Source organism: Taudactylus pleione, unplaced genomic scaffold (genome assembly GCF_031769625.1).
Source record: "Taudactylus pleione unplaced genomic scaffold, aTauple2 ptg001184l, whole genome shotgun sequence".
NCBI classification, from domain to species: Eukaryota; Metazoa; Chordata; class Amphibia; order Anura; family Myobatrachidae; genus Taudactylus; species Taudactylus pleione.
Window position 1 is genome coordinate 185001 of NW_028285585.1, and position 7500 is coordinate 192500.

The 7500-nt window shown below is 37.5% G+C and overlaps 4 non-coding genes and 25 pseudogenes across 4 annotated transcripts; all 29 read right to left on the minus strand.

The window, feature by feature from the left end:
• Positions 1 to 8: 8 nt before the first annotated feature.
• LOC148451759 (5S ribosomal RNA) lies at positions 9 to 127 on the minus strand. Its single transcript, XR_015874988.1, has one exon. It is a non-coding gene; the product is annotated as a 5S ribosomal RNA (ribosomal RNA).
• A 115-nt stretch (positions 128 to 242) lies between these two features.
• LOC148451760 (5S ribosomal RNA) lies at positions 243 to 361 on the minus strand (annotated as a pseudogene).
• Positions 362 to 696: 335 nt separating this feature from the next.
• LOC148451761 (5S ribosomal RNA) lies at positions 697 to 815 on the minus strand (annotated as a pseudogene).
• Positions 816 to 931: 116 nt separating this feature from the next.
• On the minus strand, positions 932 to 1050 carry LOC148451762 (5S ribosomal RNA). The gene has a single exon (XR_015874989.1). It is a non-coding gene; the product is annotated as a 5S ribosomal RNA (ribosomal RNA).
• Positions 1051 to 1165: 115 nt separating this feature from the next.
• On the minus strand, positions 1166 to 1284 carry LOC148451763 (5S ribosomal RNA; annotated as a pseudogene).
• Positions 1285 to 1399: 115 nt separating this feature from the next.
• LOC148451764 (5S ribosomal RNA) lies at positions 1400 to 1518 on the minus strand (annotated as a pseudogene).
• A 115-nt stretch (positions 1519 to 1633) lies between these two features.
• Positions 1634 to 1752, minus strand: LOC148451765 (5S ribosomal RNA; annotated as a pseudogene).
• A 116-nt stretch (positions 1753 to 1868) lies between these two features.
• LOC148451766 (5S ribosomal RNA) lies at positions 1869 to 1987 on the minus strand (annotated as a pseudogene).
• A 116-nt stretch (positions 1988 to 2103) lies between these two features.
• LOC148451767 (5S ribosomal RNA) lies at positions 2104 to 2222 on the minus strand (annotated as a pseudogene).
• Positions 2223 to 2338: 116 nt separating this feature from the next.
• On the minus strand, positions 2339 to 2457 carry LOC148451768 (5S ribosomal RNA; annotated as a pseudogene).
• Positions 2458 to 2573: 116 nt separating this feature from the next.
• LOC148451769 (5S ribosomal RNA) lies at positions 2574 to 2692 on the minus strand (annotated as a pseudogene).
• A 351-nt stretch (positions 2693 to 3043) lies between these two features.
• On the minus strand, positions 3044 to 3162 carry LOC148451770 (5S ribosomal RNA; annotated as a pseudogene).
• A 116-nt stretch (positions 3163 to 3278) lies between these two features.
• Positions 3279 to 3397, minus strand: LOC148451771 (5S ribosomal RNA; annotated as a pseudogene).
• Positions 3398 to 3513: 116 nt separating this feature from the next.
• LOC148451772 (5S ribosomal RNA) lies at positions 3514 to 3632 on the minus strand (annotated as a pseudogene).
• Positions 3633 to 3747: 115 nt separating this feature from the next.
• On the minus strand, positions 3748 to 3866 carry LOC148451773 (5S ribosomal RNA; annotated as a pseudogene).
• Positions 3867 to 3981: 115 nt separating this feature from the next.
• Positions 3982 to 4100, minus strand: LOC148451774 (5S ribosomal RNA; annotated as a pseudogene).
• A 115-nt stretch (positions 4101 to 4215) lies between these two features.
• LOC148451775 (5S ribosomal RNA) lies at positions 4216 to 4334 on the minus strand (annotated as a pseudogene).
• Positions 4335 to 4450: 116 nt separating this feature from the next.
• Positions 4451 to 4569, minus strand: LOC148451776 (5S ribosomal RNA; annotated as a pseudogene).
• A 116-nt stretch (positions 4570 to 4685) lies between these two features.
• Positions 4686 to 4804, minus strand: LOC148451777 (5S ribosomal RNA; annotated as a pseudogene).
• A 115-nt stretch (positions 4805 to 4919) lies between these two features.
• On the minus strand, positions 4920 to 5038 carry LOC148451778 (5S ribosomal RNA; annotated as a pseudogene).
• A 116-nt stretch (positions 5039 to 5154) lies between these two features.
• On the minus strand, positions 5155 to 5273 carry LOC148451779 (5S ribosomal RNA; annotated as a pseudogene).
• Positions 5274 to 5858: 585 nt separating this feature from the next.
• Positions 5859 to 5977, minus strand: LOC148451780 (5S ribosomal RNA; annotated as a pseudogene).
• A 116-nt stretch (positions 5978 to 6093) lies between these two features.
• On the minus strand, positions 6094 to 6212 carry LOC148451781 (5S ribosomal RNA; annotated as a pseudogene).
• A 115-nt stretch (positions 6213 to 6327) lies between these two features.
• LOC148451782 (5S ribosomal RNA) lies at positions 6328 to 6446 on the minus strand (annotated as a pseudogene).
• A 116-nt stretch (positions 6447 to 6562) lies between these two features.
• LOC148451783 (5S ribosomal RNA) lies at positions 6563 to 6681 on the minus strand. The gene has a single exon (XR_015874990.1). It is a non-coding gene; the product is annotated as a 5S ribosomal RNA (ribosomal RNA).
• A 115-nt stretch (positions 6682 to 6796) lies between these two features.
• Positions 6797 to 6915, minus strand: LOC148451784 (5S ribosomal RNA; annotated as a pseudogene).
• A 115-nt stretch (positions 6916 to 7030) lies between these two features.
• On the minus strand, positions 7031 to 7149 carry LOC148451785 (5S ribosomal RNA). The gene has a single exon (XR_015875146.1). It is a non-coding gene; the product is annotated as a 5S ribosomal RNA (ribosomal RNA).
• Positions 7150 to 7264: 115 nt separating this feature from the next.
• LOC148451786 (5S ribosomal RNA) lies at positions 7265 to 7383 on the minus strand (annotated as a pseudogene).
• A 116-nt stretch (positions 7384 to 7499) lies between these two features.
• Position 7500, minus strand: part of LOC148451787 (5S ribosomal RNA) — a 119-nt pseudogene continuing 118 nt past the window's right edge.

Genomic DNA, 7500 nt, shown 5'->3' on the forward strand with positions numbered 1-7500 from the left:
TATAAAATTACCTACAGCACCTGGTATTCCCAGGTGGTCTCCCATCCAAGTACTAACCAGGCCCAACACTGCATAGCTTCCAAGATCAGACGAGATTGGGCATGTCCAGTGTGGTTTGGCTGTAGGTGCTCAAAAACATTAACTTTAGACCTCTTTTACTTCTTAACTCAAGTAAATTCAATGATAAGTTGAAAAATTAAATGTAAAATGTAATAGAAAAGAATGTTAAGGCAGTATAAAATTACCTACAGCTCCTGGTATTCCCAGGTGGTCTCCCATCCAAGTACTAACCAGGCCAAACACTGCATAGCTTCCAAGATCAGACAAGATTGGGCATGTCCACTGTGGTTTGGCTGTGGGTGCTCAAAAACATTAACTTTAGACCTCTATTACTTCTTAACTCAAGTAAATTCATTGATAAGTTGAAAAAATTAAATGTAAAATGTAATAGAAAAGAATGTTATGGCAGTATAAAATTACCTACAGCACCTGGTATTCCCAGGTGGTCTCCCATCCAAGTACTAACCATGCCCAACACTGCATAGCTTCCAAGATCAGATGAGATTGGGCATGTCCAGTGTGCTCAAAAACATTAACTTTAGACCTCTTTTACTTCTTAACTCAAGTAAATTCAATGATAAGTTGAAAAATTAAATGTAAAATGTAATAGAAAAGAATGTTAAGGCAGTATAAAATTACCTACAGCTCCTTGTATTCCCAGGTGGTCTCCCATCCAAGTACTAACCAGGCCGAACACTGCATAGCTTCCAAGATCAGACAAGATTGGGCATGTCCACTGTGGTTTGGCTGTAGGTGGTCAAAAACATTAACTTTAGACCTCTATTACTTCTTAACTCAAGTAAATTCATTGATAAGTTGAAAAAATTAAATGTAAAATGTAATAGAAAAGAATGTTATGGCAGTATAAAATTACCTACAGCACCTGGTATTCCCAGGTGGTCTCCCATCCAAGTACTAACCAGGCCCAACACTGCATAGCTTCCAAGATCAGACGAGATTGGGCATGTCCAGTGTGGTTTGGCTGTAGGTGCTCTAAAACATTAACATTAGACCTCTTTTACTTCTTAACTCAAGTAAATTCAATGATAAGTTGAAAAATTAAATGTAAAATTTAATAGAAAAGAATGTTATGGCAGTATAAAATTACCTACAGCTCCTGGTATTCCCAGGTGGTCTCACATCCAAATACTAACCAGGCCCAACACTGCATAGCTTCCAAGATCAGACGAGATTGGGCATGTCCAGTGTGGTTTGGCTGTAGGTGCTCTAAAACATTAACTTTAGACCTCTTTTACTTCTTAACTCAAGTAAATTCAATGATAAGTTGAAAAATTAAATGTAAAATTTAATAGAAAAGAATGTTATGGCAGTATAAAATTACCTACAGCTCCTGGTATTCCCAGGTGGTCTCCCATCCAAGTACTAACCAGGCCCAACACTGCATAGCTTCCAAGATCAGACGAGATTGGGCATGTCCAGTGTGGTTTGGCTGTAGGTGCTCAAAAACATTAACTTTAGACCTCTTTTACTTCTTAACTCAAGTAAATTCAATGATAAGTTGAAAAATGAAATGTAAAATGTAATAGAAAAGAATGTTATGGCAGTATAAAATTACCTACAGCACCTAGTATTCCCAGGTGGTCTCCCATCCAAGTACTAACCAGGCCCAACACTGCATAGCTTCCAAGATCAGACGAGATTGGGCATGTCTAGTGTGGTTTGGCTGTAGGTGCTCAAAACCATTAACTTTAGACCTCTTTTACTTCTTAACTCAAGTAAATTCATTGATAAGTTGAAAAAATGAAATGTAGAATGTAATAGAAAAGAATGTTTTGGCTGTCTAAAATTACCTACAGCACCTGGTATTCCCAGGTGGTCTCCCATCCAAGTACAAACCAGGCCCAACACTGCATAGCTTCCAAGATCAGACGAGATTGGGCATGTCCAGTGTGGTTTGGCTGTAGGTGCTCAAAAGCATTAAATTTAGACCTCTATTACTTCTTAACTCAAGTAAATTCATTGTTAAATTGAAAAAATTAAATGTAAAATGTAATAGAAAAGAATGTTCTGGCAGTATAAAATTACCTACAGCTCCTGGTATTCCCAGGTGGTCTCCCATCCAAGTACTTACCAGGCCCAACACTGCATAGCTTCCAAGATCAGACGAGATTGGGCATGTCCACTGTGGTTTGGCTGTAGGTGCTCAAAAGCATTAAATTTAGACCGCTTTTACTTCTTAACACAAGTAAATTCATTGATAAGTTGAAAAAAATAAATGTAAAATGTAATAGAAAAGAATGTTATGGCAGTATAAAATTACCTTCAGCACCTAGTATTCCCAGGTGGTCTCCCATCTAAGTACTAACCAGGCCCAACACTGCATAGCTTCCAAGATCAGACGAGATTGGGGATGTCCACTGTGGTTTGGCTGTAGGTGCTCAAAAGCATTAAATTTAGACCTCTTTTACTTCTTAACACAAGTAAATTCATTGATAAGTTGAAAAAATTAAATGTAAAATGTAATAGAAAAGGTAGTTATGGCAGTTTAAAATTACCTACAGCACCAGGGATTCCTAGGTAGTCTCCCATCCAAGTACTAACCAGTCCCAACACTGCACAGCTTCCAAGATCAGACGAGATTGGGCATGTCCAGTGTGGTTTGGCTGTAGGTGCTCAAAAACATTAACTTTAGACCTGTATTACTTCTTAACTCAAGTAAATTCATTGATAAGTTGAAAAAATTAAATGTAAAACGTAATAGAAAAGAATGTTATGGCAGTATAAAATTACCTACTGCACCTGGTTTTCCCAGGTGGTCTCCCATCAAAGTACTGACCAGGTACAACACTGCATAGCTACCAAGAAAAGACGAGATTGGGCATGTCCAGTGTGGATTGGCTGTAGGTGCTCAAAAGTATTAACTTTAGACCTCTATTACTTCTTTTCTCAAGGAAATTCATTGATAAGTTGAAAAAATTAAATGTAAAATGTAATAGAAAAGAATGTTATGGCAGTATAAAATTACCTACAGCACCTGGGATTCCTAGGTAGTCACCCATCCAAGTACTAACCAGTCCCAACACTGCATAGCTTCCAAGATCAGACGAGATTGGGCATGTCCAGTGTGGTTTGGCTGTAGGTGCTCAAAAACATTAACTTTAGACCTGTATTACTTCTTAACTCAAGTAAATTAATTGATAAGTTGAAAAAATTAAATGTAAAATGTAATAGAAAAGAATGTTATGGCAGTATAAAATTACCTACAGCTCCTTGTATTCCCAGGTGGTCTCCCATCCAAGTACTAACCAGGCCGAACACTGCATAGCTTCCAAGATCAGACAAGATTGGGCATGTCCACTGTGGTTTGGCTGTAGGTGGTCAAAAACATTAACTTTAGACCTCTATTACTTCTTAACTCAAGTAAATTCATTGATAAGTTGAAAAAATTAAATGTAAAATGTAATAGAAAAGAATGTTATGGCAGTATAAAATTAACTACAGCACCTGGTATTCCCAGGTGGTCTCCCATCCAAGTACTAACCAGGCCCAACACTGCATAGCTTCCAAGATCAGACGAGATTGGGCATGTCCAGTGTGGTTTGGCTGTAGGTGCTCTAAAACATTAACTTTAGACCTCTTTTACTTCTTAACTCAAGTAAATTCAATGATAAGTTGAAAAATTAAATGTAAAATTTAATAGAAAAGAATGTTATGGCAGTATAAAATTACCTACAGCTCCTGGTATTCCCAGGTGGTCTCACATCCAAATACTAACCAGGCCCAACACTGCATAGCTTCCAAGATCAGACGAGATTGGGCATGTCCAGTGTGGTTTGGCTGTAGGTGCTCTAAAACATTAACTTTAGACCTCTTTTACTTCTTAACTCAAGTAAATTCAATGATAAGTTGAAAAATTAAATGTAAAATTTAATAGAAAAGAATGTTATGGCAGTATAAAATTACCTACAGCTCCTGGTATTCCCAGGTGGTCTCCCATCCAAGTACTAACCAGGCCCAACACTGCATAGCTTCCAAGATCAGACGAGATTGGGCATGTCCAGTGTGGTTTGGCTGTAGGTGCTCAAAAACATTAACTTTAGACCTCTTTTACTTCTTAACTCAAGTAAATTCAATGATAAGTTGAAAAATGAAATGTAAAATGTAATAGAAAAGAATGTTATGGCAGTATAAAATTACCTACAGCACCTAGTATTCCCAGGTGGTCTCCCATCCAAGTACTAACCAGGCCCAACACTGCATAGCTTCCAAGATCAGACGAGATTGGGCATGTCCAGTGTGGTTTGGCTGTAGGTGCTCAAAAGCATTAAATTTAGACCTCTATTACTTCTTAACTCAAGTAAATTCATTGTTAAATTGAAAAAATTAAATGTAAAATGTAATAGAAAAGAATGTTCTGGCAGTATAAAATTACCTACAGCTCCTGGTATTCCCAGGTGGTCTCCCATCCAAGTACTTACCAGGCCCGACACTGCATAGCTTCCAAGATCAGACGAGATTGGGCATGTCCAGTGTGGTTTGGCTGTAGGTGCTCAAAAGCATTAAATTTAGACCTCTATTACTTCTTAACTCAAGGAAATTCATTGATAAGTTGAAAAAATTAAATGTAAAATGTAATAGAAAAGAATGTTATGGCAGTATAAAATTACCTACAGCACCTGGTATTCCCAGGTGGTCTCCCATCCAAGTACTAACCAGGCCCAACACTGCATAGCTTCCAAGATCAGACGAGATTGGGCATGTCCATTGTGGTTTGGCTGTAGGTGCTCAAAAACATTAACTTTAGACCTCTTTTACTTCTTAACTCAAGTAAATTCAATGATAAGTTGAAACATTAAATGTAAAATGTAATAGAAAAGAATGTTAAGGCAGTATAAAATTACCTACAGCTCCTGGTATTCCCAGGTGGTCTCCCATCCAAGTACTAACCAGGCCGAACACTGCATAGCTTCCAAGATCAGACAAGATTGGGCATGTCCACTGTGGTTTGGCTGTGGGTGCTCAAAAACATTAACTTTAGACCTCTATTACTTCTTAACTCAAGTAAATTCATTGATAAGTTGAAAAAATTAAATGTAAAATGTAATAGAAAAGAATGTTATGGCAGTATAAAATTACCTACAGCACCTGGTATTCCCAGGTGGTCTCCCATCCAAGTACTAACCAGGCCCAACACTGCATAGCTTCCAAGATCAGATGAGATTGGGCATGTCCAGTGTGGTTTGGCTGAAGGTGCTCTAAAACATTAACTTTAGACCTCTTTTACTTCTTAACTCAAGTAAATTCAATGATAAGTTGAAAAATTAAATGTAAAATTTAATAGAAAAGAATGTTATGGCAGTATAAAATTACCTACAGCTCCTGGTATTCCCAGGTGGTCTCCCATCCAAGTACTGACGATGCCCAACACTGCATAGCTTCCAAGATCAAACGACATTGGCCATGTCCAGAGTGGTTTGGCTATAGGTGCTGAAAAATATTAACTTTATACATCTTTTACATCTTAACTCAAGTAAATTCATTGCTAAGTTGAAAAAATGTAATGTAAAATGTAATAGAAAAGAATGTTATGGCAGTATAAAATTACCTACTGCACCTGGTTTTCCCAGGTGGTCTCCCATCCAAGTTCTGACCATACCCAACACTGCATAGCTACCAAGATAAATGAAGATTGGGCATGTCCAGTGTGGATTGGCTGTAGGTGCTCAAAAGTATTAACTTTAGACCTCTATTACTTCTTAACTCAAGGAAATTCATTGATAAGTTGAAAAAATTAAATGTAAAATGTAATAGAAAAGAATGTTCTGGCAGTATAAAATTACCTACAGCTCCTGGTATTCCCAGGTGGTCTCCCATCCAAGTACTAACCAGGCCCAACACTGCATAGCTTCCAAGATCAGACGAGATTGGGCATGTCCACTGTGGTTTGGCTGTAGGTGCTCAAAAGCATTAAATTTAGACCGCTTTTACTTCTTAACTCAAGTAAATTCAATGATAAGTTGAAAAAATTAAATGAAAAATGTAATAGAAAAGAATGTTATGACAGTATAAAATTACCTACAGCACCTGGTATTCCCAGGTGGTCTCCCATCCAAGTACTAACCAGGCCCAACACTGCATAGCTTCCAAGATCAGACAAGATTGGGCATGTCCAGTGTGGTTTGGCTGTAGGTGCTCAATAACATTAACTTTAGACCTCTTTTACTTCTTAACTCAAGTAAATTCAATGATAAGTTGAAAAATTAAATGTAAAATGTAATAGAAAAGAATGTTAAGGCAGTATAAAATTACCTACAGCTCCTTGTATTCCCAGGTGGTCTCCCATCCAAGTACTAACCAGGCCGAACACTGCATAGCTTCCAAGATCAGACAAGATTGGGCATGTCCACTGTGGTTTGGCTGTAGGTGGTCAAAAACATTAACTTTAGACCTCTATTACTTCTTAACTCAAGTAAATTCATTGATAAGTTGAAAAAATTAAATGTAAAATGTAATAGAAAAGAATGTTATGGCAGTATAAAATTACCTACAGCACCTGGTATTCCCAGGTGGTCTCCCATCCAAGTACTAACCAGGCCCAACACTGCATAGCTTCCAAGATCAGACGAGATTGGGCATGTCCAGTGTGGTTTGGCTGTAGGTGCTCTAAAACATTAACTTTAGACCTCTTTTACTTCTTAACTCAAGTAAATTCAATGATAAGTTGAAAAATTAAATGTAAAATTTAATAGAAAAGAATGTTATGGCAGTATAAAATTACCTACAGCTCCTGGTATTCCCAGGTGGTCTCACATCCAAATACTAACCAGGCCCAACACTGCATAGCTTCCAAGATCAGACGAGATTGGGCATGTCCAGTGTGGTTTGGCTGTAGGTGCTCTAAAACATTAACTTTAGACCTCTTTTACTTCTTAACTCAAGTAAATTCAATGATAAGTTGAAAAATTAAATGTAAAATTTAATAGAAAAGAATGTTATGGCAGTATAAAATTACCTACAGCTCCTGGTATTCCCAGGTGGTCTCCCATCCAAGTACTAACCAGGCCCAACACTGCATAGCTTCCAAGATCAGATGAGATTGGGCATGTCCAGTGTGGTTTGGCTGTAGGTACTCAAAAACATTAACTTTAGACCTCTTTTACTTCTTAACTCAAGTAAATTCAATGATAAGTTGAAAAATGAAATGTAAAATGTAATAGAAAAGAATGTTATGGCAGTATAAAATTACCTACAGCACCTAGTATTCCCAGGTGGTCTCCCATCCAAGTACTAACCAGGCCCAACACTGCATAGCTTCCAAGATCAGACGAGATTGGGCATGTCTAGTGTGGTTTGGCTGTAGGTGCTCAAAACCATTAACTTTAGACCTCTTTTACTTCTTAACTCAAGTAAATTCATTGATCAGTTGAAAAAATGAAATGTAGAATGTAATAGAAAAGAATGTTTTGGCTGTCTAAAATT